Source organism: Rosa chinensis, chromosome 1 (genome assembly GCF_002994745.2).
Source record: "Rosa chinensis cultivar Old Blush chromosome 1, RchiOBHm-V2, whole genome shotgun sequence".
NCBI lineage: Eukaryota > Viridiplantae > Streptophyta > Magnoliopsida > Rosales > Rosaceae > Rosa > Rosa chinensis.
In genome coordinates, this window is record NC_037088.1 from 20,312,115 (window position 1) to 20,318,114 (window position 6,000).

The 6,000-nt window shown below is 39.0% G+C and overlaps 1 long non-coding RNA gene across 1 annotated transcript; it reads left to right on the top strand.

Annotated features, from left to right (window-relative positions):
* The first annotated feature begins 516 nt into the window (after nucleotides 1–516).
* LOC121052215 lies at nucleotides 517–932 on the top strand. Its single transcript, XR_005808474.1, has 2 exons — nucleotides 517–644; nucleotides 738–932. It is a non-coding gene; the product is annotated as an uncharacterized LOC121052215 (long non-coding RNA).
* Nucleotides 933–6,000: the final 5,068 nt, after the last annotated feature.

The following is a 6,000-nucleotide window of genomic DNA, read 5'->3' on the forward strand; positions in this document are numbered from 1 at the left end:
GGTGGTGGCGTCAACAGTCGGTCTAGGCACGTGTTGATTAGTGCCACTATCTGTTGTCGGGGTGCCGGTATGTGTTGGGGACATCATTGAGTATAAAATAAGTGAAAATTTGGTGTATGATGTCTCCTACTCCCAAGTATAGGAGGTTAAGTTTTAGTAAAGGGAAAAAGTAAGAGTATCGTACCCAAGGGATTGAGTAACTCTACACTAGCTAGATCACCGTGAAAATAAACCTAAGGCTTGGCAAAAAAGCCCAAAAGCCCGAAAATCCGGCAGGACCCGCGTTGACCCAGCCTGTACGGTCCGAGCCTTGTTCAGATTTGGGAGAAATGGTTCGGGCCCGGGCCTTGAATATAATATAGAAAGCCCGCAAGGCCCGTTAGTACTCTTGTTGTACTATTTTTTTGGGCTGATTTAGTATCCATCCTAGCATATATATATATATATATTATACTAAACGTCTAACCCTACCTTTCTCTACCTACCCATCTCTTCCCTCTCTTTCTAGCCGCACACTTTCTTCTCTTCCTCTTCTAGTCTACTGAGGAGTCTCTTAGATCTGGTCTATATGAGATTTAATTGAAGGAAACCAGCCCATCACGCACAATGCATATATCCCATTGCTTATTCTTCTTCTAACTAAGGTATACGGTATACCTCCATCTTCTTCTTCTTCTAGTCTCACCCGTCTTCTTCTTCTAGTCTCTTCTGGTTTTGAAGTTTTTCTCTTTCTGCAGATCTTAGTCTTTGATTAGCGTTTATGCAAGATCTCAGAGTCTTTGAAGAACCCACGCAAAAACGGAGCAACCATCGGCGTCGTTTTGATGTTGATCAGTTAATCGATTTGTTTTTTTTTCTTTGTAAAAATCAGATTTGTTAGCTATTTTGTTCAATTGATAACTATATAAGCGTGGAGCTCTTTGTTTAGTTTATTCGTTTTGTTTAGCTATTACTGTGAAAGGCATCCAGTTGTGGAACCAAGTCAATCAACAAGCTACAGATTTTGTTTTGGTTTTTTGTTAATGGAGGCCTTCAAGCCCAGAAAAATGAAAGAAAAAAAATCCCTACTCAGCGAGAGCTGGTACAACGATCCGAGGCCTCGCTAGGCCATGAATATTATCTATCCTAACAAATGGAGAATAATTGGAAAATTTTTGTCCAATCTGCAGATGCAGATCTCTTCTTTTTGTTGAAATTTTGTTTGTTTTTCACTAATTTTCTAAAATCACAAAATTGGGCCAGAAAAACCCAGAAACCCAACTCGAAAAAAACAGTCCAGGCTAATCCAGTCCCAGTTATTGAAACACATCATTTGGGCCCGGCCCAAAATTTTGCGGGCCGGGTTCGGGCCCATAAAATTTAAGCTAAGCCCCGCCCGTGCCCAGCTCTAAATAAACCTAGAAAACACATGCAAAGTCTACATTTTTACAAATTCACAACCTTAGCCCTTTGGAAGCTAAAGATCATGAGCATGGTATTTACAATATATTGTAGTAGTGAACGATTTGGTTGATTTTAATTTTTGGATAAAGAAATTTAAATGCATAAAATAAAATAAACAAATAAAAAGGTAGAGACTAAATCAATGAGAAGAATAGAGAATTAGGCATCGCACCTAACCTTACTCATGCACAAAATGTAACCCAAAATTAATGTAACAACATGCTTTGATAAATTTCCCCTTAGTGCTTTGATGAAGCTACCAAGAAACCAACTAGTCATGCAATTTAACAATCTCTTCCGAAGCAAAGCTAAATTACACAACCTTTATACCATTCAAATCTTCCGGATCCTAAATGACCTATGGTGCCGTGAGCCTAAATTCTTCCGGAACCTAAACCCATAACATCATGCTTTAATTTCTAGGTAAGAAACCCAAGCAATCTAGTTCATCCCGTAAGAATAAGCTAGACCACCACCCTATTAGCTACACATGCTTCTCGGTTACAAAAGATTGTCAAGCTTAAGTTTCCGATTTCATTAATTTCTACAACATGCTTCTAGGTGACAAATCCAAAAACACATGTAAGAAAGCATTAAAGTAAAGTAGCTAAAGGATTCAAAACATGCATATTCATCAAAAACATAGCATCACATTATGTTATACATGAGTTTGGCTAGGGCTAAGGCCTAGCCCCAAATTTATTCTACTCACAACGCATAGTTACATACATCAAACCCATAAACATAATAACATCAAGCAAAAGAGAGGAAGAGTGGAGAAAGTAATTGGTTACCAAACTAGCTCCCCTTGATGCAAAACTAGTGAGAGATGTTTCAAAGTATGGAAATTTCGGTTTTCTCAAACCCAAATTGTCATACAAATCCACAAAACTCTTAGAAAACTTGAAGAACAAAGGCTTGAAATGATGAAACTAACAAGTAATTGATCAAAGATGTAAATGATCTTTGGTTTTTGGTAAAAACCCAAGACACTTTACACTTTTCTCTACACAAAAACTAAACTAAACTACCTAAAAGATGAAGAACTATGGAAAATGGAGAGAGGAAGAAGATGAAATGGATGAAGGAAAGTATGAAAAACGTCCAAAGTGAGGGGAGGGTGTTTTTATAGGCCAAAAGTGATGAATGGAGGGTGGAGATCAAAGAAAATGAAGGGCTAGATGTGATTGACAAATGTGTAAGCACAAAATGTGGATCTAGTCTTTAACTCCATATAGAAATGACCTAGAAAGCCCATAGATATTTTGGTGGAGGAGAAAAAGTAAGGGTAGAATGGTCGTTGTATAAGGGAACAATGTAATAGATGGGAGACAAAGGTGTAAGGTGTAAGAATGAGATCTTTCAAATTTTGAATTTCAACATAACCTAGACCTAAACTCTTCCCACCTAAAGTCTCTAACCCTAGTTAGCTCTTCCTTGTCCTCCACACATATTCTCGGACTGCCAACTCGGCCGGAAATGTCAGAAATCCGGCATTGACCACCATTGACCCATTTTTTGTCCGTTTGCGCACTTTCTTCTCCTTTCTTCCTTCAATTGAATCTCTACCGAGAGTTCGGAAATGGCCTTTGACTTCTTCATACCAAATGTAGATCATCCTGGTAAAATTTGAGAGCTTAATTTGCCGTGGTTTGCCCTGAAATGCTGCCGGAATCCGTACAGGTCCGGTTTGCAGTTTTTGTCTTCTAGTACGGAAATTTACACTAATATTTTGATGGCCTTCCATTCTGAATTAACTCATGCACTCTTCATAAGATATGATCCTTAGGATGTATATAATGGATCTGGAAAGTTTCAGCCTATTTAGAGTTCATTTGGTTAGGTTAACTCTCCTCCCTCCTTGAATAGCTCGGTTTCTCCTAGTCGGAGTAGGAAAAGGTTCTAAGATTGACTTTTTAGTGCATTTCCAAGCTTCTCCATCATTTCCTAGCATGCTAAATAAAACATAATAAATATATATAAATAAACACAAAGGTTAAGCAAAAGTGCAAGATTACGGAATAATTATTAGGTAATTATGGACCTAACAGTATGTTTCTGGTTCCCCTTTGCTGGCCGACGCTGAATGAGTTATCGTATTGTTGTGAGTCCGCTCCCTGTTCTTGTGCCAACTGTGGCGGTGGTGTCGGTCCTAATCCCACTAGTTCAGCTGGGTTTAGAGCGACACCCATTGGGATTACTGGTATCGGTGCTGCTTTTGTCCCTATGCTTGGACTGAGCCTTGCGCTTTGGGAGTGTTCACTCTGGGTCGTTCGTGCATTTGTTTCTAGCGCCTTCTTCAGTTTGTCAAATTTTGACAATAGCGTCGCCACTTGATTTTGAGCTTCGACCTTTTCCCTTCGCTTCTTTTCTCACTCTCTGTTTGCGTTGTGCAAGTATGCCAAGGCAATTTCTAACATAGCGGCGAGATCCCGGCCTTGTGTTACGTCCTGGATCTCAAGTTATCGTTTTACTAGTCTTTTGGACGGTAAACGAGAGTTATTTTTATTTTAGGCTCCGTTTCGACCTTTTAGGGGGCCCTAAAAGTTGACTTTTTGTTTGGGTCAGATTTTGAGAAATTTTCCTTTAGGAAAGTCATAGATGACATTAAACCGAGCGTGTGCATATGTGATATGTAAAAATCGGAGTTTGTATGCAAAAGCTATAAGTGAAAAATGAAAGTTATTGTTCATGGATTTAGTATAGATTTGAATTTTTACTGTGGTAGGTCAGAATTCTACCCGGGTAACCATTTTTCTCTTTCTCTCTCCTCTTATCCACGTTTCCTTCTTTCTCTCTCTCTTCGATACCGCACTATTCACTGCCACCGACAGCAAATCCAGCCACCTAGGAGCGAGCTGCGACCACCGTTCGACTCCTCTCTCTGTCCTCGACGCATCTGTGGTGGTGGAGCACCGTGCTTTGGCTGGAAAAAGGAGAACCAAGGCCGTAAACTTCAATGTTGCATTTTGGAAGCCAACGCCGGTTTCTCTCAAATGCGGCCACCTTCGGCCACAAACCCAGGTCCATTAGAAGCGCCTTGAGCCACTTTTCATGCTCTCCAAACCTCTTGCAGCGATTTGCAGCATGGAGGAATAAAGCATAATTGGAAAATTTCACTGTACTTCGGGTTGCTTAATTGTTCAGCCACTTAGAGGTATTTTCTGACTTTGCCTCAGCTGAGAAAGTTGTTGGAAATGTTGAGACGTTGTAGTAAATGAAATTTGGTAACCATTGGTGGCGGTGGCAGGCGGCGTGTCGCGTGAACCCACACGCCGCCACTACGGGCGGCTCGTGACGACGCGTAGGACGATGATTTAACTTCCATTTTTATCTATTTAAATCCTATAATTGTTGTGGAGCTTGTATATGTGATTTTGGTGAAAATTGGAGAAGTTTTGGTTTGATTATGAATTTACCGAAATTTAGAATTTCGGTTATCGATTTACAAGAATCCGACAGTCGGATTTTTCTCGAATTTGACTTAGAATTTTAAATCAATGTATAGATGTTATTGGTGAAGTTTGGATGAAATCCAATGTGGATTGAAGGAGTTGAGTTCAAAGGAGACATTTAAAATTTTGATTTCTATTTATCATAAATTAAGTCTCGGTTCTTGAGAAACAATTATTTATTATATTGATTGTTCAAGACGAAGGATATGCGAGTTTGAGGAAGGGATAGTTGGACCGCCGTTGTAGCCGCAAACTGTGAGTGGACATTTATTTTAAATTAATTGTGCATGCAATATATTATTAATTTCCGATTGAGATTTAATTTTTGATTTGAATTATTGAGTTTTATGATTTTATGAGTTTTGGTTTCTTGAGATATACTTATGCTCTAAGAATTACGAGATTATTTGTGAATTTCCTTCCGAAGGGCTTTCAGTAGATTTTCGAGCTATTTATTAATTGATTATTGAGTTGAGAAGTGATTTTCGGGAAGTGATTGATTAACAAAATATTATGAGAATTATTGATTTACATGTTGATATAAGAGTACAAATGATTTATCAAGTATTTGTGCATGATTATATTATCGAGATTTCTTGAGTTATGAGCTCCAAATTTATTAGCTTTGAAGTTATATTGGGAGTTTCTTTCCAGAAGCATTTATTGATTTATTGAGTATTTGATTTATGCTTTCGAGGATTTATTGAGATATTGAGTCTTATGAGCTTTCAGTTATCGAGATATTCTTGAGTTATGCTTTCGGTGATTTATTGAATTAAGATCGGGTTTCTTTCCGAAAGCAATTATTTTAAAGAGATTGATTCCAGTTTATTGAGGAGGTAAATAAGTCAGCGCATGCATGTATTACCTGGTCAGCAGTCCCCTCCAGGTAATAGTCTGGTCGGCAATCCCCTATGATGCGTCATCTGGTCGGCAATCCCCTCCAGGTGGCATGAAATAGTTAGTCGGCGGTCCCCTCTAACCATCACCTCCTCGTCCGGTTGGCAGTCCCCTCCAGGTGGCATGAGATGACTAGTTGGCAGTTCCCTTTAGTCATTGCCTATTTTTGAGATATGAGGTTTTAAAGAGACTTTGAGACGGC